At 52.8% G+C, this 23881-nt stretch overlaps 1 long non-coding RNA gene across 1 annotated transcript in view; it reads right to left on the bottom strand.

Moving 5' to 3' along the window:
• Window positions 1-23881, bottom strand: part of LOC140908093 (uncharacterized) — a 42543-nt gene that overhangs the window by 8330 nt on the left and 10332 nt on the right. Inside the window, exons 2-3 of the long non-coding RNA XR_012157748.1 lie at window positions 4170-4204; window positions 980-1076 (exon numbers count right to left, since the gene is read on the bottom strand). This is a non-coding gene — a long non-coding RNA (uncharacterized LOC140908093). The remainder of the gene's footprint in view (window positions 1-979; window positions 1077-4169; window positions 4205-23881) is intronic.

Consider the following 23881-nt stretch of genomic DNA (forward strand, 5'->3'; position numbering starts at 1 on the left):
GGGCTAATTGTACAGGGCTGGCCTCTAGCCCTTAAAGATGCAGATCATCCCATTAGAGGCCCCGATCCTTTATTGGGCCCACCAGGGTACTATCATAATAAAGAACTGAGCCTGCTTTTTTGTTTATCATTTTGAAAATAAATATTGTCCCTGGCCTGGCATCTCATGTGACATCTTTAAGCACAGAGCCAGTTTTTATGTCCAAGTTAGAGAAAGGTGGGTGGGTGGGTGTTGGAAACAGCTGTGGACTAGTAGCTATTGCACAGAGATTGGAGGCTACATGCCTGATTGTGCCAGGCTGCAGCTCAGGTGAGAAAGAGGACTAATAAAGCTATTCCCTGCCATCAAAGGCAACTTCTGGGGTCTCCCAAGCAGAGGAACAAGCCACCCCTAAAGGATCAGAGACACGAGGTGGAGCTAGCAGCTGTAAAGAGGGGGACCGAAGGGGCATGATGTTCATGCACTCCCACTGCACACCTTGATGCTTCCGGAGGGGCTGTGCCTGCCAACACTTTGGCTGGGATTGTGCGGCTCTGCGCAGCCCCCGCTGCAGGTCTGTGCCGCTCAGGTGTAAATGAGCCCACAATATGGTGTATTTCTCTAGCACCTGCCATCCGAGGATCCCCAAATCCTTGACAAACATCAATGAGTTGAACCTGACAACAGCCCTCAGAAGCAGGTCTCATTATCCCCCCTTTTCCAGGAGAGGAAACTGAGGCACAGAGCAGCAATGTGACCCACTCACGATCACATGAGGAGTTTGTGATAGAGCCAGGAAGAGAACCCAGATTGTCTTACTCCCAGGCTCGGTTTTAACTACAAGAGCCACTCACTGCAAGGGACAGAGCAGCCTGGACTCCTGTTGATCTTTGGAGGCTCTGTAGATGGAGGTTCTGATGCTACTTTCCCATCGCTGGATGTAAGTTGTTTTCTGTTCCTCGTGTTTTCAAGCCTGTCTGAATCGACACTGCAGGCTTACCTTTAATTCTGGCCAGGTGCATATCTGCTCCAACGTCAGTTTCTCTTCTCTAGGATCTTTCAGTTCTGGACACCAACTCCTGAAAGTGTTATGAATGCTGAAAAAGAAGACAGCAAATTAGGGAGAGTGACCTGTTACCCACTGAAATCAATGCTGAGTATGGTTCTGAAATGAACCATCTCCCATCTCTGAATTGAGTCAAGATACCCTGACGCTGGTGAAATGAGGAGTGTTAATATTTAACAAAACAGTTTGTAGTTGTCAGTGAAACTGACCGAGCTATCTTTGAGCTCATGGTGAGGAAAGCCAGTCTAAAATCAAGATTCAGATGTTTAATGGATCATGCATTTACCTCCATTCTAATATCTGGTGTCCCTGTAAACATGATCTCTCACAATGGGGAACAGCACAAGTGACAACTGACAATAAGCTACAGTCTTTTACCTCTTTGGCATTAGTTTGAATCCAGCACTGGTCAGCAATGACCAAAAGGAGTCACCATCTCATGACTCTTCCATGGGGCGTGGCTGCCTCATCCCCCCAGCTATGGGAGTGTGACACTGCCAGTAGTCTCTGCCTCAGTTTCCTTCACCAAGGTCTCCCCAGACTGGTTTTGGCTGGAGATATGGCTTAGCCCTCCAACTAAGTCAGAACAAAAATATCTCCTTCCAGGGCAGCAAAAGTCCAAACAACCAAAAGATTCTTCTGCCCTTCAGGGCATCTCTTCGGCCCACCCCATAGGCCCTGTTCCCAGATCCTGGCTCACAGCCTTCCCCTAAGAGCCTGCCCATCCCTTATGACTCAAGTCTCCACACTGAGCTTTCTCAGCCCCCTTTTAAGGTCCAGGTATCCATTATCTCTCACCTGACCCTCCTTAGTCCCACCCCCTTAGGTTGGGAAGCAGTGAATTAATTACAGCACAGGGATGGCTCACCCCCTCTCCTCTCCAAGGGGCAGGTCACCTGGTAGCAGAGGGCCTAGGTGAAATGAGTTTGATGGGTTTTAGTCCACCATACAAGTGTCCATATCCCAAAATCTACCACCATGATTGCCATTAGTTAGCAAGAGAGGCCAAGGATTAGATGGGCATGCAACCAATGAACTCCAGACCATCAGAGTAAAGCTTCTCCGTGTGGCAGGCAGCACCCCCTCGGGGGCCGATCCCAGACTGTGGAACAAAATCCCCGGGAAACGAAGGACCACCCCAAACTGGCCCATCTTCCCCTCCAAGCTGCAGGCACCTTTCTTCTCTCGTGTAACACAGAGCAATAAGTGCATTGGTCAAAATAATCCCCTCCCCACATACAAAACCCTACCGGAACAAACCAGGGCACACCCAGTTCTCCCTGTGCGGGAGGAGGAGCAGATGTTAGTTGTATCATTTAAAGCATGCATGAAACGGGCTCGGATACTGGTAGTGAGGGCAGGATAAGAACCTATATTGTTACATCTGTTTCTATCCATGGTATCTAAGGGCATAGGAGCAGTCGGGGGGTGCTCGGCCCCAGGCCCGCCCCCACTCTTCCCTTTCCCCCAAGCCCTGCCCCCGCCCTGCCCCGTCCCCCACCTCTTCCCATCCACGCTCCACCCTGTTCTGTCCTGTAGCCCATAAGGCCAGTTTGCTAGCTTCCTATATTGCATAATGTGTTTTCTTTATTGATTTGATTTATCTTATTTTGTTATCATATCCTATTATTAGTGAATCATAGTATTTTCTTGGGTTTTGTTTATGTTAAATTCCAGTTTATGGTATTCATAAGAGTTATTCATGGTTATTCATAATTGTTGGCTGTAACGCAAGCAACCTACAGGCCTATATCCTGTATGATTAGCTTGAGCAAGTCAATATGAGTGTTTGTAACCTTTAGCATAGATAGATGGCCTACCGGTCGCCCCCCTTAACTTTGGGGAACTGAACGGGGAACCGAACAAAGAAGTGAATCTGTTTACCTGAGGTCTGGAGCAGACCGGTAACCGCAGGGACACTGCAGAACATGGAAGTCATGAGTTAGGCCAAGGGTAACGGCTTCAGGAATGAGATAATTGATACTAATAGGTATGGATATATGTCATAATTTGTTAACCTACAGAGCAAGTGCCCCCGAAGATTTATGTGGGTGAGGAAATAAGATTTGGGCATGGTAGGTTGGGCCTAGATTCCGGCAGTGGGCAGTACCGGGACCCTATAAGAGGGCAAACAATCATGCAAAGGGGTCACTTTTTCCGATCTTCTATCACGCTTCCAGCTCAGCTTCGCACTACAGCCCAGCTACTCAACACTCGAACCTAATCCCTGCCAACTTGGGGAGCCTGGACCATCAGTTCCTCGGGCCGGCCAGAGACGAGGCTGGTCCTCTGTCTCCTACTACCAGGTCTCCAGGGAAGGGTGTGAGTATGCTAGTTTAAGTAGTCTTTTAGAATAGAGATGTTACCACTCGGTGCCATAGAATTGTATTACTTCTTTGTGACTCTGTGTTTTGCAACGTTTCTTCTTCTTTCATTCATTTTAATAACAATAACAAGTTTGAATTGTCCTCGGTATAAGTGTCCTTGCCATACACCCCGAGAGTCCTCTCACGATACTGAACTCTCTGTGCTCTCTATCCCTGTAGCCTGAATTGGGACAAGATCCGAAAATATCTTCTGATCAGATCAGTGGCGAGCCATAGTATACTAGCCCATAAATTCAGGTCACCAGTCCCCTCCCCCGAGCTCACCCCACCCTTGCTCCTTCCCCTCCCCCGCCAGCGCCTCCTGCATACCACTCAACAGCTGATCCGCAGCGGGCGGGAGGTGCTGGGGGGAGGGGGAGGCGCTGATCCGCGGGGTTGCCGGTGGGTGCTGAGCACCCACTATTCTTTCCCATGGATGCTCCAGTGCCAGTGCAGCCATGGACTCGGCGCCTGTGTCTACGGGCTTGATCCAAAGCCCACTGACGTCAATGGACACCCCTAAATGGAGACCCCTAAATGGTCCTAATATTTTTAATACTCTTCTCGAAGTGTCCACCGGGTGAGGGTTGAGACAAGTTCACTAGGGGTGCAGCCGCGGTCTGTGCAGCCCCCGTGTCTGGCTAAGCCTCGGGTTTCATTCTACAGGGCTGTGAATACTAAATTCACTCCGAAGAAGTGACATCCACAGCCTGGCAGCAGTGATGGAGTGAAAGGAAAAAGCCTAAAGATTCACTTACCGTACAATTTCCTCGCTTGTCAGGAACGTGAATGCCTGCAATAAATTAGAGCTATGTGAGGGGGGTACAAACCTAGCAAGTTCGTATGCAACCTGCGCCCTGCCTTTCATCTCCTGCACAGCAAGCTGCTGTATGGATGCATTAGTCACCTCTAATGGGAACACTGGCACCAGGGGGACGTCAGCTAGGGCCCCGGATAGTCCATGGAAAAGTGCATAGTGCGAGGAGTTGAATTAATGGCTTAATAGATTAATGGACACACAGACACACCCATGTATGTAGACCTCAAAAAAGCCAAGTCTTGACTCTCAGAAAAGTCAGGGCATACAAAGCTAGAGATCCCAAAATAGCTGTAATCTAAGTCCCCTGCGTGTATAGACATGGTGCAAACTGGCTAGACGGGAGGTCATCTTGTGGGTTACAGCACTGGACCTGGACTCAAAAGATCGTGGTTCAATTCTTGGCTCTGCTACAGGCTTCATGCAAGACCCTGGGCAAGTCACTTACCTACTCTGTGCCTCAGTTTCCCCTCTGGACAATGGGGATGACAGTACTTTCCTTCCCACTCTTTGTCTGGCTTATCTATTTAGAGCATGAGCTGTTTAGGGCAGGGGCTGTCTCTCACTATGTGACTGTTCAGTGCCCAGCACTAGGGGCCCCCAATCTCAGCCAGTGCCTCTGGGTGCGATTGGAACTCAAAAAGTAACTAACCCATTTAAATGTCCACCTACAATAGCCTGTATGTGGGCTCACACCGCTGAGCCTTAGGCTATCCATGGGGTCAGTGGGAGTTTTGCCTGAGTGAGGCCTGAATATAAGAACATGAGTAGTTGAAAGATGGAGTCACATGCCATAGTGACATTGCAAAGGGAGCCAGGTAACTTTCTGACTCGCAGTAATTGCTGTAATCACACATATCCACTGTAATATTTGCAGTCATCTGTAGTGAGGTTGGGCTCATCAAACCTCAAGCTTCAGGGCACAGAGTGCTCAGGAAGGGGATTTCCCTTCCCTTCCCATCTATAGCATTTCCTAATGGGTCAGGTGCATTATGGGAGAGGATTTTTTTTCTTTTTGCCTTCCCCTGTTGCTTCATACACAGAAGATGGGATAGTGGAGATGATGGGCCATGGGTTTGATCCAGCGCGACCGATCCTGTGTCCCTACAGTATTACACAAACACGAGTGCCTGAGTCTCTCCCCAGATGCCACTGGGATGTGACTGGTGCTGTCGAAAGGTGCCCTGGGGAGCCTGGAATTTGCAGGGTCTGTGTCAAAGGCAGGGGTTTTTCCTACCTAGGGATTGGAGCGCAGAGAGCTTGTGGTTCTCCCCGGATGCCCTCTGGCCCCACCCCACTCACAGGTATGCTATTCCACAGGCTTCCGGGGTCTCAGAGCCCACACTGTCTAGGGCCGGGAAGAGAAAGCATTACAGCAAATGCACTGGAGAATGATTGAATTCCCACCCTGAGGACCAAAGCTCCTGTCTCTCCAGGCACCCCAGCAGGGCACCTGCCTTCCCTCCTGCTCCCAATCCCTAGGATACCTCCCTAGTCCTCTCCTAGGGATTGGCAGGCTGAACTCCCTCTCCCCTGCCCTCCTACCGGGATGGCAGCCTCAATCTCTTTGCCTTCTGCCCCCTGGCTGCCAACCTGACCTCTCTACCGCCCCTCGCCAGGTTCCCTCTGTCCCTGGCCTTACTGTGCCATACCAGAGATTTCTCCTCTGCAAGTTCTCAGCCTGCCAGGGCCTGTTAATTTCAGCCAGAGAACCAGGAACGGAAGGTGTAGGGCACAGCGGGAAAGGGGCCGAGGGAGCCGTCCCTGGCAGGGAGGAAGCTGGATGAGGCTTGGAGTCCCGTACCTAAAGTGGATGGAACCCCCCCGACACACAGCACCCTCTTGTGGCTCCATCCCTCAAGGGGTCAAACCCTTGGGGACTTGCTAGTGTCCTAAAGGCAACAGCCCTGCTTCTGTGAGGCCCTGAGTGCCGTCAGCTGCCACTGGATCCCTGGGCTCTCAGGACAAGACCCTGCAGCCCAGATCCTCAAAGGACACAGGTGCCTAACTCCCACGGAAATCAATGGGAGCTAGGCAAGGGGAGTTCAGTACCCAAATCCCTTGGAGGATCTGGGCTTAGAGTCACTGGGGGAAGAGGACTGTGCTGAAACGGAGCACTGGGCTAAGTGCCCATTGCTGAGATTTCTGGGATCGTCATGAGTGTGGCTGGGGAGGGGTGTTCACACTCAGCCTCGTGTCACACATCACCATGGTCTGGCACGGGGTGTCTGTGCCGTGGCCACCGCGGCATGGAACGTGGGTTGGTCCCGTCAGATGCCAGGTGTGTCCTAGGGCCACCATGGCAGGGAGCGTGGGTTGGGTTGGTCCCGTCAGACACTACGTCTGTGCTGCATGGAATGTGGATTCTTGGCCCGGGGATTCATCCCATCAGACGGACACTGGCCGCCCCGGTGGGGAGGGACGGTGGCCAGGCTGACGATGCCCCACACAAGAGCTGCCCTTGACGAGAGGCGGGTGGGGTGAGGCAGAGAGCACAACCCCCCCCCCCCCCCCCCGACCTGATACTCCTCCAGCTCCTCGTGCCGCATGGACGGGCGCCAGCCCTGGCCCATGCCCCTGCCTGGGGTACAGGCGGCACCAGGCTTCCGTGTGACTGTTGGTAACCTTGGCAACCAAAAAACCAAGGCCTGATGTCATGCGAGGGTTGCAGAATTGATGGGGAGCGGGACAGAGGGGATAATGGGACAGGGGGGACGGGATTGATTTGGGGGCAGAATTAATTGCTGGGCAGGGGTGGGGTGATAACAGACCCCCACTTGTTGCAGACTACAGGACTTTAAACACTAACAACCCCCACACACTGCCTATGTAAATATCCCCCCCTCTGTGTGTGTATAAATGGCCTCTTCCAAGGATATGTGCATGTGTAATGACCCCTATAATGAAGTGTCACATACAGATAACCCTGTATAATATATAGCCCTCTATAGTCTCTAATAACCCAGTGTGCTAGATGATCTCCTCCTACAGCCGGAGCTGTAATGCGTGTGTGCGTTTGCATTATCCAGCAGCAGGACATTTGGGTCACATTCAGTCAATGAGAAACGCCACCCCGCTCACGTATTGCAGATTCCCGCAAAAGACAAGAGGCTTTTCCTGAAAGCGGCAACCATTTATTGAGTCTGAACCCCAGAGCCGAGTGAGGTGACACCAGATACTAGCTCCTGGAGTAATCTTACTTGAAGACTGAATGTGCAAATAGATGCACCCATAGGTGAGGCATGAACCCTGAAGCCCCCCAGTCCAGCCCCTTCCACTCCGCGTTTTGCCTGCCAGAGGCCTGAGTGCCCCCTCGCCGTGGCCGGAGGAGCCCCGGCCAAACTGCTCTGGGTGCACCAGCCTGCCTGCTCCAATCCCCAGGCTGGCCCAAGCCACCGCAGGCTGCCAGCTGGCCAATCTCAGCTCCAGGCCACTGGCCCGAGCTAAGCTCCTGCTGGCTTCAGCAGGGAGGGGGAGTGAGGGTGGGGCCTCCGAATGGAGTGACGGGGGCACGGCCCGTGTTAAGGGAGGCTCAGCCTCTCCTGGCCTATTATACCCACTGCCCATGGATGCATCGATTCATAGGGTGATGGTGGATTCTCCATCAGTGATCGTTTTTAACTCAAGATAGGCTGTTTTTCTAAAAGCTCTGCTCTGGGAATTACTGTGGGGCAGGTCTCTGGCCTATGTTATACAGGAGGTCAGACTAGATGACCACAATGGCCCCTTCTGGCCTTGGGATCTATGAACAGATTTGAAGAGCACAGAATGGGCCAGAGATTCCTGCATGGAGCCCGGAGACTTTGGCCAGCATAATTACTAGCTGTTACAAGTGACCGCTCAGCCCTCTATAAACAAGCACATTTATTCCTAAATCGAAAGCATTACTGAGAACATATGTTAAAAACAATGAAAGTTCATATACACACGCTAGACGCTGACCAGAGATCACCCATCAGTCTTATGGAGATCTGCAGGTCAAAGTCCTTCCAACTCTTCCCAGGAAAGATTGGGGCTCCCCTTGGACAGAAGGTTCTGTCCATTTGCTGGCTCAGAAAGAAGGCCTTGAGTCAATTTAAACTCAGGCTGTTTATCTGTGGGTCACTGGAGAATCCAGTCTGAACTAGTTTATGTGAAAAGAAAAGGAGGACTTGTGGCACCTTAGAGACTAACCAATTTATTTGAGCATGAGCTTTCGTGAGCTACAGCTCACTTCATCGGATGCATGCCGTGGAAACTGCAGCAGACTTTATTTATACACAGAGAATATGAAAAAATACCTCCTCCCACCCCACTGTCCTGCTGGTAATAGCTTATCTAAAGTGATCATCAGGTTGGGCCATTTCCAGCACAAATCCAGGTTTTCTCACCCTCCACCCCCCCACACAAATTCACTCTCCTGCTGGTGATAGCCCATCCAAAGTGACAACTCTTTACACAATGTGCATGATAATGAAGTTGGGCCATTTCCTGCACAAATCCAGGTTCTCTCACCCCCTCACCCCCCTCCCAAAAACCACACACACAAACTCACTATCCTGCTGGTAATAGCTCATCCAAAGTGACCATTCTCCCTACAATGTGCATAATTAAGGTGGGCCATTTCCAGCACAAATCCAGGTTTTCTCACATCCTCCCCACCCCCATACACACACAAACTCACTCTCCTGCTGGTAATAGCTCATCCAAACTGACCACTCTCCAAGTTTAAATTCAAGTTAAACCAGAACATCTGGGGGGGGGGGGGGTAGGAAAAAACAAGAGGAAATAGGCTACCTTGCATAATGACTTAGCCACTCCAAGTCTCTATTTAAGCCTAAATTAATAGTATCCAATTTGCAAATGAATTCCAATTCAGCAGTTTCTCGCTGGAGTCTGGATTTGAAGTTTTTTTGTTTTAAGAACTAGTTTATGTGAGTCTCTCCCGGTGGGATGCCTCCTAGTAGCTGGTTTCAGAGCAGCAGCCCTGTTAGTCTGTATCCGCAAAAAGAAAAGGAGGACTTGTGGCACCTTAGAGACTAACCAATTTATTTGAGCATGAGCTTTCGTGAGCTCACTTCATCGGTGAAGTGAGCTGTAGCTCACGAAAGCTTATGCTATAATAAATTGGTTAGTCTCTAAGGTGCTACAAGCCCTTCTTTTCTCCTAGTAGCTGTTACAACCTAAGCGAATTTGCCTAATCACCCCCCACTGCTCTGAATTCCTGGAGGAAGTATGGTCACCCTCCCCCATGGAATTACATACAAGCCCTGGCCCACAATGATACATATGCATGACATAGTAATATCTCCCAAAGATATTGCAGGAAACTGCCATCTGTCAAACTATGACCTTGCGTCTGGCTGCATTAAAACATGATTGTTTGTACTCAGGTTGCCACCTGATCCAGATCGCTTGGTATCAATGATTTGTCCTTGTCTTTATTGACCAACACACCAATCTTTGTGTCACAGGCAAACTGTATCAGCAGATTTTCATCCATGACTAGCCTGACCCTGAGAATCGTTAATTACCCTCACTAGAAAGAGCATATGCCTTATTTAATCATAGAATATCAGGGTTGGAAGGGACCTCAGGAGGTCATCTAGTCCAACCCCTGCTCAAAGCAGGACCAATCCCCAATTTTTGCCCCAGATCCCTAAATGGCCCTCTCAAGGATTGAACTCACAACCCTAGGTTTAGCAGGCCAATGCTCAAACCACTGAGCTATCCCTCCCCCCATTTCTTATTAAACAGTTAAGATGCCAATATTTAAAAATCCTAACCTTTGTTGTAGCATTGTAATAAATCTATCTGTGGTTCTGAACATTTCTCCTATCATATCTGTATGGTAACTATTAGCGAGCCCCCGTTGAATAATCGCTTTTAGAGACAGACACACAAATGGCCTAATAACGTCTTTAACCCTTACAGCATGCAAACCGACGAAAAGTGCTTTATGACAAAAAAAAAATAAAGAAAGATTCATGCTGTGAAGATGTAATTACTTTAAAATGAAATACCGTCAGTCATTTAGTACCACCTGCCTCTTATTTCCATAGTGGTTGGCCTGGCTACATTTTAAATTAATTTCCATGTGTAAGGGGACTGTTGCCCCCTTACTAACATTCAGTGGGGTGTTTTGGTTTTCTAGCTCCCAGTTCTAAAAAGGGGGAAGGGTCGATGGGGAATCAGGACCCTGAGACTGACAGCCCCCAGGTACAATGGGGAGAGGCCCATGCTCCAGGTCAGCCTGAGTGACAGGGCAGGCAGGCTAATCAGGGAGTCAGGAGGCCAGGAAGGTCCCATCCTCTGTGTGAGCTGGATTTGCCTGGGTCAGACAGAGTGGAGCCGAGCTAAGGAGAAAGCAGGGGCCCAAGCTAAGCTGGGGGGCAGAGCTGGGCCAGATCCAGAGGGACCAGAAAAGCAGCCCAGAGAGAGCAGACCCTGTCCTGGGAGCAGAGCTGCAGCCCCAAAGCCAGAGGCACAGCCCAGGGAGAGCAGACTTGCCCTGGGAGCGGAGCTGCAGCAACCAGAGCCAGAGGGGCCAGAAGAGCAGCCCAGGGAGCAGGTCAGTGCTGGGAGCAAAGTCAGAGAAGTAGCCTGCCGAGCAGACCTGTCCTGGGAGCGGAGCTGCAGCAACCAGAGCCAGAGGGGCCAGAAGAGCAGCCTAGAGAGCAGGTCAGTGCTGGGAGCAGAGTCAGAGAAGCAGCCTGCCGAGCAGACCTGTCCTGGGAGCGGAGCTGCAGCAGCCAGAGCCAGAGGGGCCAGAGAAGCAGCCCAGGGAGCAGGTCAGTGCTGGGAGCAGAGTCAGAGAAGCAGCCTGCCGAGCAGACCTGTCCTGGGAGCGGAGCTGCAGCAACCAGAGCCAGAGGGGCCAGAGAAGCAGCCCAGGGAGCTGGAGGCAGAGCAGCAGCAGCAGCCTGGCTGAGACCGAATGGTGCAGCTGGGGCTGGAGCAGCCCAGAGCTGGGTGCGGTGAGCAGCTGGGGAGACCGAGGGGGACCCTGGGCAGCGGGCCCAGCACAGGGAGATGCCTCAGCCAAGGGGCTCTGCAGGCCAGGCTTGGATCGTAACCCCGACAGGGCGGGGGCGACACTGGGCAGAAGGGTCCTGCGACTTAGAGCCTGAGAGCGTGTGGCCACCACCAGAGCAAGTGTCCGACCCGCAGCCTCCCTGCAGCACAGCCAGGGCCGGAGCAGGAGGCCTCGGACTTACAAGGAGCAGACTGTGAACTGCCCGGACGTTCCAGAGACGCTGTTTGTGATGTTCCCTGCCACAGAGCGGGGTGATGTGTTTCCTTTAACCTTTCCCATTATTCCTTATTCGTTTTAAAATTAATTGTTGATTAAATAACTTGCATTTGCTTTAACTTGTATGTAATGGTCAGTGGGTCAGAGAAGTGCCCAGTGCAGAGAGAGTACCCCGGAGTGGGGACACCCTAGCCCCTGTCCTCGGTGACCACAGCAGGGTTGGGGGTCGAGCCCCTCAGGAATCCTGGGCCCAGCCTTGTTGGGGTTACGAGGACTCTGCCAGACAGGAGAGTGGAAGGGGAGTCCTCAAGGGCAGGGAGGCCACTGGGTAAAGGAAGTGGGAGCGAGGACTCAGATCCTTTCGCTAGCCCACTTCACCGGGGTAGTGCAGAAGCCAGGAAAGTTCCCCACAAGAGCGGGGCTATTCCCCCACTTACACATGGATGGTGGCAAACATCAGTGAGCAGCTAACAGTCATTTTAAGCCCAGCACTGAAGTGCTGCAAGGTACTTGTGCATCACTTTGTTGAAACCACAGACATTCTTCCAGACGGGCAGGTCTGTCGTCAAGTGCTCACTCCCCCTAGCGTTGTCATTGCAATCCACGCACAGAACACTTTCCATGGCTCGAATGTGCTGTTCGGAAAGAACTTGCTGGTCAGTTGTATGGCGTCCAGCGATCCTACAATTGTAGGGATGTTGGTGCTTAGACCCTTTCTCCTCCTTAGCCTTTGCAACAAGGACCCTGTGAGGTGGAAGGGTCCCAGAGCTCAGGCTCCAGCCTAAGCCTGAATGTCTACACTGCAGTTAAACAGCCCCTTTAGCCCAAGCCCCATGAGCCTGAGTCTGCTGGCACAGGCCAGCCCCGGCGTCTAACTGCAGTGTAGATGTATCCTGTGGAAAATCACAGCAGCAAGATGGAGTTTGGAGTCACATGGGCAAGTCACATGTCCATGCATGACTCAGTTTGCAGGCGGCAGCCATTGCTCACATGCTCCCTTGAATGTTCCCAGGAAGGCTCCTCAAATGTGGATTGGAGCCTCCCAAGGTCCATTGTCAGTTAAGTGTTTCTTGACTGGGCACTTACTCAGAATAGTTCTTTCTCAAGAAGCTGACCAATTGCTTCACTGACGCTACGTAGAATCAAACACACTGAGATACAAGTACATAGCCAATATTCATAACTTCAAATACAAAAATGACACACACATACAGACAGCATATTCATAACGAGGAAATTACAACCTTTTCATAGACACCTCACTTGACCTCCTTTGTACAAGATTTGGTGCAACTATGGGACCTTGGTTGCAACAAGGATCCATGTGGTCACAGTTTATGTCAATAACGTCACATACCCTAAGCCAGGAGTCTCAAGCCTGCAGGCTGCATGAGGCCCACGGAGTTATTTCCCGCAGCCCGCCATAGGGGCCAACTCCACCGGCAGCCAAGCTCCCCTCACCCCCACACCCCTGCCTCGTCCCCCACCCCGAGCACGCCACATCCCTGCTCCTCCACCTACCTCCCAGCGCTTCTCACCACCAAACAGCTGTTTGGTGGTGCTTAGGACTTTCCAGGAGGGAGGAGTGGGGATGTGGCGCACCCAGGGAAGGAGGCGGAGAAGAGGCGGGGCCGGGGCGGAGATTTGTGGAACGGGTTGGAATGGGGCAGGGAGGGGGCAGAGTTGGGGCGGGGACTTTGGGAAAGGGTTTGGAATGGGGGCGGGGAAGAGGCGGGGCGGGGCCTCATGGAAAGGGTGGAGGGGGGGCAGGGCTGGGGCGGGGGTGTGGGGAGCTTTTGTATCTTTGCATGAAAAGGTTTCTCTGATGCGGCCCTCAGGCCAATGCACTAGTCCTCATGTGCCCCTCGTGGTGATTAGAGTCTGAGATCCCTGCCCTAAGCAGTCAGCTTGCAATGCATGGGCTGTAGCTGGCATGTGGATGCAGTAGGGCAAAGGGGCATAGGGGAGGGCAGGATTCAAAGCTAGTGCTCTTCCTTGGGCACCATGACAGGGGCGTGGCCTCTAGGGCTCAAACACCCCACACTGACTCTACAGCTGGCTGTTACAGCACTTAGATCACCCCCCTCTCCTTGGCATCCCCCGCTGGCTAGCTTAGGCGGCTCCCTGCCTCGCAAACGTGGCTTCTGTGGATCGCAGGCTGCGGTGCCTCTCTCTCCCCAGTCATTGTATAGGAGCCTCACTCAGGGTCTGTGGATCACAGCCATTTTCGAGGCATCTAACAGCTAGCCATGGGGACGCGCCGTGTCCCAAGGCCCAGCTCCTTTCGTGCATTCAGGCCGGAGCGGGCGTCTGCACCAGAAAGGCTTCCACGGCACGGCTACTGAGCTGAGCCGTGCCGACATAGCGCCATACCGTAGACGCTTCCTGCAGTGACGCAAGCGGGTTTGCCACTGACGCCATGAATCCGTCTCTCCAAGAGGTAGGAGCAAGGTAGACCGAAGAATTCTTCCAACAGCCGATCCCCATCTGCACTGGGGCGGAGGCTGACCTAATTGCAGAGTTCAAGTGGCAAAATTTTTCCCAGCCGTGAGTGCCCTAGCTAAGTCGATCTAATTTGTAAGTGTAGACCACGCCTTAGGATTTCCTATACCTCAGGGGCACCAGAATCGGGGGGCCAAGGCCCCCCACTTTTTACCAGCCGTAAGGGCAAGCGGGAGAGGGGGGTGAGAAGAGCAAGTGGTGGTTGGGGTCTGGGGGAAAGAGGTGCATGGGAGCAGGGCCTCAGGGGAAGGTATGGTGCGAGGGTGGGGGCTCAGAGAGAAGGGGCAGTGCGGGGCAGAGCTTTGGGGAGAAGGGGCAGGGTAGAGGCAGGGCCTCAGGGAAGGGCACAGGAGGGGCGGGCCCTTGGGCGGAAAGGACGGTGCAGGGGGCAGGGCCACGGCTCGGACGCCGGTGCTTCCCCCCACTTTTAGAAAGCTTCCACTGCCCCTGCTACAGTGTCCATCGCTTTAGTATCTAAAGGCCTGATCCGCATTCCCCTGGAGTCAATACAACCCCATCTACGGCCCCCCCTGATTGCATCCTGGGTGCGTCCCCGCCCAGAGCTAGTTCTGGAAGCACTCTGCTCTCCCTAGGAACCTCCTTGCCAACATATCCTGTGCCGCTGATGCGGAGAACCGTGCGTTTCCAGGCGCACCGGATAAGAAATCGATGTAACAGATGGAGAATGGAAAACCCCACGTTGTCCTGAATGGAGTCGATCCCATCTGAGAGGAACTGATGAACGGCGCTTTAGGGCCACCGTTATCCTAACACAGAAATCATGACACGCAATTGCCTGGAATGGAGCTAAGAGGTGATATCCATCCAAATGGTCATCGGGAAGACCTGCGCGGAAAACAGCCCAGTTTGAACGGGATGGATAGGATTCAGAGAGCTTAGCGAGGTGGTAGATGGCTTTGTCTCTGGATGTAAGGAAACATTTGCACTCTTAAGGGGCCAGATCTCCTCTAACGGGGAGAAAACTAAAATGGGGGCAGACAATACAATTTGTGAGGCTCCCTTTGCCAAGTGTCCACAGGATCCTTGTTCCTTCGGGGAGCAGCGAGGGGCAGGGTTTGCAGCCCCGCTCCTCCAATTGGAACGACCAGTGTGGGAGGGGTATGTGATCCCCATAAGCCTGGATTTCAGTGTGGGAGCCACAGGCACCAAAGATCACGCATGCTGAGATCATGTAACTCCACGGCCCATGCCGGGCTCTTCCACAGCGGAGCACCTCTGCTGGAAACACCCGGCCAACCAGCCACTGCTCTGGGAACCTGCTCGGAGGACCACAGACGTAGGCTGCCCTTGAGCAAAGGAAGGCATCGCTCTATCAAATCCGTCCACCGCCCCCAGCATTGCGTAGCTCAGTGCAGGTTGGGAAGAGGCTCTGCAGACCACTTTGCCCCCTTCCTTGTAACCTTCCTTCCAGAGACACATGCACCTGGCCTGCCCCATGCCAGTGGCTGGGCCTCAGTGTTTTCCAGGCTCACTGCTACTCTAGATCCTTGAAAATCTCCTTGACCGTTGACCTTAAGAGATGCTCTTCCTGCGCCAGCCCCCTCACGAGACCCTGGCCTCAGTTCCAATGTTATGGAGCTTCCTTCCCAGACCCGAATCATCCAGCTTCCCTCCAGAGCTAACACAGAGCAGAAATTTTCCATGCATTAAGCCCCTCGAGGGATTAGTTTGTTGCTCTCTGTTTCATGTTCAAAGGGCAGGTCTCTCCGTTCCTCTGTGTCCGTCTCCTTTCCGTACCGACTGTTCCCTTCTCTGGCTGCAAGCCCCTGCCTTCGGCTTCACACAGAGAGGTCGTCTGGCAGAGCAAGGCAACGTCTGTTGATTGTCATATGCCGGGGAGGCAGTGTGAGGAACGCCAGCTGACCCCGGGGGAATGGGAATTGGGAACAGTGGAGGGCCATTTAAAAAAGAAGGGGTGATTTCTTCCACTATTGGAAATATCCATGCTTTCCAATAGCTGGCCCCCCAGAGTCGCTCTTTGGGGTTGGTGCTGGTATTTATTCAGCCCTGTACTTCTTCCTGTCCAGTATAGATTTGGGGTAGGAGGTGGTAGGGACCATTCATGCAGCTGTTCGTAGCCACCTAAATGCCCTGGGCTTGGCCCTTTGTTGTGAACTGGACCATTACTGGGTTGATGTCCCATTAGAGAGATGGAACGGAGGAGAAGTACCCCGTGAAAAACCTCGAGCGAGAAGTGGGGATTGAGGGATCGTCCAAAAGAAGAAGAGGGAAACTGAGAAAAAGGAGCATGGAGCTGGGGGAAGAGGAGCGAAAAATCCAAGGGGTGCAAAGAGAATGGGAATAGGAGCAGACAGATTTTTCCCTCTCTCCCTCTAAGGGAACAGCAGCAACAGGGGGAACCCTGATTCACCTTCCCTGCCGTAACTCCCTTGAGGTCACTGGTGCTTCCCCCAGGGTGAAGTTGGTGCAGTGTACGTGGCATATACAGGGCTTGGGAGAATGACAGAATGGATGAGCCAGTAGTCCGGGACTCAAGAGAGCTGGGTTCAAGACTCTGCTCTTCCATAGACTTCTTGTGTGACCCCCGGAAACGTCTCCCAGGCATTCAATGCCTCAGTTTCCCCACGTGTACAATGAGGATGAGTGCCTTGCCTCACAGGGGGGTCATGAGGCTAAATACATTTAAAAAAGCAAGGTGCTCCAATGCTACTGTGATAGAGGGGCAGAGATCCTGTCCACACAGCATACAATCTAGCTAGTCTAATTTGTTTTTACATTTGGGAGAGGAGATGGGTTTACACTACAGAAAAGAAAGGTTTGCAGATTTGTCCATCTGTCTGTCTATGTATCTTAGGCGTGTCTCCAGCAGCCATCAACACAAGCCTCCAGAACCCATGGTGATGGACACTACATGAGAGCCTAGATAAAGAAGTGTAACGACCCCCCGCCAGAGGTCATCAGCGATCGGAAGGACCATCAGCACCGCACCACAGACCTCCATTACTTGAGTTAAAGGAGTAATTCCATTAATTGGTAGCAGTAGTAGGCTGTTATCCACTATCTGGTTCAGCCACTACAAGAGACACGGTACACACACCTGTCCCATAACTCCAGAAGACAGTAGTTTAGATTCCCATAGGCGACATCATAGGCAAAGCTGGGGCTCCAGGTTAGTGACTGCAGGGCAGAGTTAGGTGCTTCGCAGAATCCTGCAGCCTGTCCTTTTCTACCAACCCCACAAATAAACAATATTTTTTTAAAGCAGGGAGAAAGAATGCAAAACTGCCTGGTCATGGCAGGATGGGACAGGGAGCCTGGGCATTGCCCGACCCTCCAGCTCATGACTGCACCGCTGCGAGGGCCATCCGCACCCCAGCACGCGGGCGGCAGGGAGCATTTTGTTAGAGCGGGCACTGTGGTTGGAGGGATCTGCAGGGTAGCAGGGATGGACCCAGATGCACATTCTCAGGGGACTCGTTTGCCCCTGTGCCAACTCTTCATGCACACCGGTGGGATCATCGTACACCCGTCCGGCACACATAAGGCCTGGCACACAGTGCTAGGTGGTGGAGAGGTGAGTTCGGCAGGGCGGTAGGGAAGAAGGCGCTCGGAGGTGGGGTTTCCATCGCACACCCCTGTCCTTTGGCAGAGGGAAGCCCGACTGTCTTTGCATTTTGGCTCTTAGAGCAGGATGTTCTTTGCCTGTCCTGTCCTGTTTGGTAACAAAGCGCAGAGCTGCGGGGGTTTAAATGCCGTGTAGGTGTGGGGTGAGTCACACCTTCATCCCCTCTTGGCCGAACTACAGCAACGCCACAGACCGGGGCCCAAAGACTTCAGCACGACAACTTGTCTCCTCAGCAACACAGGTGACCGCCCGCACATCACATCTGTCTTCTGCTCTCTATGCCGGCTTCCCAGAGAAGAGAGAACCAAGGTCTCAGTCTTCCTCTTCAATCTCCTTCCATGGTCTGGGCCCAGAGTATCTACAACAGCCTAAAGCTCCATGCCAAAAACGTGGTCAATAGCTCAGCTCCTCTGGCATAACAGGTCTCTCAGCAATCAGGGGAAAGCTCGTCTGTCCAGGAGACAGAATTTCCTCAGGGGCTAGCCCAAGTCTGCTGAATACAAATTCCAAAACGTGATCCTTCACCACATATCCTCACCTCAGGGGGAGAAGTGCAAGAGAACAAACACGAGACAGATGTTGGTCACCTTATTTAAAGCCCTCCTGGAAGGCATTCAGTTACCAGTGATGAGTGTGGTATAAGAACCTATATAGACTATAACATAATACAATCCTTTCTGGCTCAGATTGGCCTGTCGCAGCTGGTACCTGAGCTCTCGATGTTGTCATGACATACTGAATAACTGTCCAACTCAAACAACTACAAACTATAGCCACAAGCAAACAGGCTTCTACACAGCTTGAGTCCCAGCTTTGTCTGTGTTGTTTACCAAGAACCACACCCTCCCTGAAGCTTTGTACACAGAGACACCTAGTGACTGAATAATGTACTGCAAGTGAACATATTACAGATGTACTGCACTTGGGAAAAGTTTATTTCTACAGTGTGCTTGTCAAGGGAGCTGGGTGAGGAATTTAGACTCCACCCTAGTACGATGCTTGGAACATGCTGGATGCATTTCTCCAGTCTCTCTGGTTCTAACCTAGCCCGCCTGCATTATCACAATTAAAAGACATGAATGGCTGGTGAAATCTGCATTAACAACAACAACAAAAATCACTCCCTGGAAGCCCAAGTTCAAATCCTGCCTGAGACCAAAGCTGAAATGAAAGGGATCCCCCAAGGACCCCATCACAGAGCCATCCCCAAATTGAATAGGGCTCACAGCCTGGAGCCCAGAGAGGCCCTAGACAGGCCAAAGGGAATGTTTCAGGCCAGAGCTACTCGACAGGAAAAGCCCTGTTGGGTTATCCAGCCCCTCTGCCTGGCCAGTGCAGAAGTGTCCCCTGCAGTGTAGGCGTCAACATCTCAGATGCGCTGGGGGAGCTGTGGTCTCCTGTGGTCTCCTTATTGCCTCTCAAGCGCCCCCTCGTGGATGGAGGTTGCTCTACAGCACCCTGCCTCTGGCCATCCCGTCTCTTCGGGGGCTCTTTAAGGACTCGCAGTTCACCAAGTTAATCAAACAGCCCCCAGAAGGGATCCCGTTTATTCAGTCCTCAGGGGGCCAGGGGCCCTCCAAGCCCCAGCCCTAGGTCAGTCTCTGGTTCCCAGCAGCCTTTCAACACACAACACAAACGTATACAGTCTTCACTCCAGGTTCAGCTGGGCATGGCCCCCTCCTCCCTGAGAGTCGGTCTGTCTGTCTGTCAGTCTCTCTCCTGCTTCTTGGGCAGGGTGTCCCCAATCCCCCCGCTCCTTGCAGCACTTTCTCCTGCTTCCTGCAGTCTCAGTTACTCTCCCTCCCCTTGGCCTGGGATCACTTGATTCCCCTGAGGTGGGGCTCCTCATGCAATCAGGACTGGCTTGGCCCCAGGCTCCCCAGCTAAAGGGCAAGCTACCCTGGTAAGGTCCTAAGGAGTGCAATGCGGGAAGGCGTGGGGGACAGGTGGAACTGAGGTTCATCAGCTGTGGCAGAAGCCCAGTTTGGAGGTGGGGAAGGGGCTAGTTACTGTCTTTCTCCCTTGCCAGTTCTGCTGATGGTGCAGTTCATGGGAAAAGAAACTTGGAATGGATCAGAAGTGTTGAGCTGGCCAGCTAGCATGGCCCTTTCTTACAACCCCTGCCTTTCTTTATCTCTTACCGTCCAGTACAGAGCATGGAGGGAGAAAGATACAGTGAGCTTTGTCCATCTCAGAGGCGGCTGACGTGTTGTAATTCTTCACAGCTTTTTCGCTGAGCCTCCATGCGTGAAGGGATCTGAAAATTCTCCTGATTAGATTTTTTGTTGTACAGATGTCCAGAAAATGAAACCATATGGCAGAGTGTAAAGAAATGACAGCTTCCCCGAGATGTTTTCATCCAGGAGACTAAAACAGTTTGGATCTATTTCCCCTCCCTCCTCCAATGTAGTAATAAAGCAATTAGAGTTTTCTCTTTATGAAAGAGGCGCTCGAGGAAGTGGCAGGGAGAAGAGGCCATTCATGCCTGTAGACACTCGTATTTAGATGCTGTTGTTGCTTTTAGAGCGAGGTAAATTGGAAGAGAATAAAAGGAAAATGTGGAAGATGCATTTCTCTTTTCAGTGATTGCTGTGAATTCATCCAACAGAGAAACAAATTCCTTCTGGGGCATTAAAACCTGGCTTGATTTTCCGCAGAAGCTCTGAAAAAATCAGATCAAATGACCACCTTGCTTTAGTGATCACCAGAAATGACTCAACGATTCTCATTGTTTGCATCTCTCCACAGGGGGCGCTGTTTTTCCCAGGTGCCATATTTCACTGGGATAACCCCCGATTCCAAATAGGAGGCAGGAGGGCTGTTTTCACTGCCCAGTTGTTGAAGAAGCCAGCTCTGCCAGGAGAAAGAACTAAGCATGTTACCCCACCCACCCCAGCAGGCCCAAAGGCAAGTCAACCAAAGTGCGCAGCCAGTGGGTATGGAAGGGTGCTGGTAAGATGCTTGCAGAGGCGGACTTACGGTGAAACACAGGGTGCCAGCTACAGGGGGCCCCCCAACGAGAGGGGGCCCCAGAGCCAGGCAGCTGTGGGGGCAGAAGCTTGGTTCGGCCGGTTCCAGGGGCTCCTGCTGCAGGCTCCACCCACACCCACCGGCAGCCAAGCTCCCCCCGCCCCTGCCTCTTCCCTGGGTGCGTCGCCTTCCCGCCCCTCCCAGCGCTTCCCCCACCACCAAACAGCTGTTTACCGGTGCTCAGGTTGCTCCAGGAGGGAGGGGGAGGAGTGGGGCCGCAGTGCACTTGCGGGAGGAGACGGAGAAGAGGTGGGGGCGGGGCCTTGGGGAAGGGGGTGAAAATGGGGCAGGACAGAGCAAAGGCGGGGCCCCCTAACTCCCCCCACACATACCCCACCCCCTGCTGTGAGCTGCTCAGGGCAGGGGTCTGGGGTGGGGCAGGGGATTGGGAGCACCCCTATGACCCCAACCCCCTGCCCTCCCTGACTCCTGGACCCCTCACATCCCCTCCACTCTGAGCACCAAACGGGAGCTCCTGCAAACCCCCCACATTCTCATCTGCACCCCTCGCACCAAATGGGAGCTGCCCCAGGTAAGCGCTCGACACCCCAACCTCCTGCCCCAACCCTGACCCCTTTCTGCATCCTGACTCCTGGCCAGACCCTGCACCCCGACTCCCTCCCAGACCCTGCCCCTCCAGCCCTGTCTCCTGAACCCTCTCACACCTCCCAGCCCCCTGCCCTCCCTGACTCCTGCACCCCCTCCCACATCCCCACCTGCACCCCTCGCACCAAACGGGAGCTGTCCCAGGTAAGCACTCCACATTCCAACCCCCTGTCCCAGCCCTGAGCCCCCTCCCGCACCCCAGCTCCTGAGCAGACCCTGCACCCCAACCCCCAGCCTGCTCCCACACCCTAACTCCCTCCCAGACCCCGCACCCCCAATGCTTTTCTACGTTTGTTTTATAAAGCTCTTATCCAAAGCACTTTACAATAGTTAGCTAACAATACGAACTATAACTGGAGAGATCATTAAGTGGCCCGCCGAGACTCTCAGCGATTTTTCAAGTGGTCTGTGGGAAAATGAGTTCAACTACAAAAACAAACAAGGTCCCTCACTTTACTTTCATTTACTTCCTATTACTTACAGGAGGAGGATGAAGAAAAAAGAATAAAACCAGGGTCGGAGGGGAGATAAGAGAGACTGCTCTTTTTCTTGGCTGGGTCCCAAGGAGGGGTCCCCAGCATGAAGCTGAGCACAGGCCCCACTAACTCTAAATCTGCCACTGGATGCTTGTCTGGCATCTGTCACTCAAAGGGGGTTGAAGGTCACTGATGTAGCCCAAACAGGTCGCTCAGCTATTCTGCAGTTCTGGGGGGAGCAGGGCAGCGTGGATCAAGCTGTATAAACATGACACACACACACACTCACTGCCTCCTGTATATTTTGGTTCCCTGGAGATTAATCTGTTTGCTTCCTGCGTCCGTTGCAGAATCGGGTTATGAAATGTCACCACTGTGTCGTCACTTCTTTTGCATTATTATGATTTCAAAACTCACCAGCGTCAGATCCCTTAATCCAGATTTACGACATGTCTCAGGCAGATGCTCCTCGCCAGTCCTGCCGGAGGGTTTATTAAACCTCTATCAAAGCAGAGTTTGGTTTTCCCCCTTTCTCTTGGCAATCAGCCCCTGACATTCTGGCTGGCCCGCTGCTCCCTTGTTGTGACGAGAGGCAGGGCTAATGATCTGAGTATGGTGCTGGGTGCTGGAAATGTCCAAATTCTAATCCCAGCTCCGCCACTGACTCGGCCACGGCCACAGGCAAGTCACTTTGCTCACAAGTTTCAAAAGCTGCCGCTTGTTTTGCAGGCCTGCTTGTTTGGGTGCCTGGGGCCTGGTGTGCGAAGCGGCTGACAACTCACCACTCCAGCTAAAGCCAATGGGAGCTGCAAGCAGGGTGGGATGGAAGGTGCTGACTTTATCCCTTAGGGGCCAGATTTTCAGCAGAGCTCTGCGTGCTGCGGGGAGGAGCAGGGATGGTATGGAGCACTTATGCCAGCTCTCGATCAGGCAGATATTGCCCCAGGCCAGAACTGGCCAGTTAGGGCAGCATTAAGTCCCTTTTGCACCACCGGAGTGTGAGGAGAGGGAGCAAGGAGCCCTGCCCCCACGCACGGCCCATGGAAGAACCAGCCATGGCTGCGCTCCCTATGCTCAGCGGGAGTGCAGGAGGCATTCTGCTTCTCCCCGGTCTTTGCCCTGGAGCACGGGGACCCCCCACTGCAGGGCTGGGCAGTCTACTCCTTGCACAGTGCTTCGATGCTGCCGTGACAGCTGCTTTAGAAAGACCCCTCTGCAGCCAGGCCGAGCTCTTGGAGCTGTTTGGATCCCACCCCTGGCTACTGCAGCTGAGCCCCTCCTCCCCACAAGCTAAGAGTGCTTTCTGACAGCCGAACACACAGTCTTTGTGGACCATTCAGAGAGACTTATGTTAGCTGGGCAAAAAATAAGTGCCCAGCATAGAAATGCTTTTCTAGGCCTCCCCTTTCCGACCCACGCTGACTCACGATCCGCCTGACCCACGCTGTATTGGAAACCACTGTCCCAGGAGCAGCCTAGGGACGCAATGGTGGCTCTTAGGGGACGTCTACACTGCGATTGGACACCTGCGGCTGGCCCGTGCCGGCTGACTCGGGCTTGCGGGCCTCGAGCTAAAGGGCTGTGATATTGTGGGGTAGACGTTTGGGCTCAGGCTGGACCCCGCAAGGTGGGAGGGTGCCAGAGCTCGGGCTGCAGCCGGAGCTTGCATGCCTACACTGCAATTCACCAGCCCCTTAGCCCGAGCCAGCACAAGTCAGCTGGCACAGGCCAGCCGTGGGTTTTTAATTGCAGTGTGAACATCCCCTGAGAGTCACACTTCATTTCCTCTTTACGGGGCACCAAAGAGCCACTTTGCTCTCCCCTTGTACCAGGGCCAATCAATGCGCCTGCATTCTCCCTGCCTGTGATGTGGCAGGGCTTCTCAGCAGTGATAAATGCAAAGAAATGCAGATTGGAGAAAACAATCTCAAAGACATGAATGCAGTGCCGGGGGCTCAGTGAGCTGTCACCATTCACGAAAGCGATCTTGGCGTCACCGTGGATAGTTCTCTGCAAACATCCATTCAATTATTCAGCAGCAGGCAAAAAAGCGAACAGAATGTTAGGAACCATTAGGAAAGGGATAGAAAATAAGACAGAAAAATATCACAGTGCCACTATATAAATCCTGACTGCACCCACACCTTGATTACTGTGTCCAGTTCTGGTTGCCCATCTCCAAAAGGGTATAATGAAACCAG

This window comes from Lepidochelys kempii, chromosome 3, assembly GCF_965140285.1.
Source record: "Lepidochelys kempii isolate rLepKem1 chromosome 3, rLepKem1.hap1, whole genome shotgun sequence".
In the NCBI taxonomy this organism is placed as follows: Eukaryota; Metazoa; Chordata; order Testudines; family Cheloniidae; genus Lepidochelys; species Lepidochelys kempii.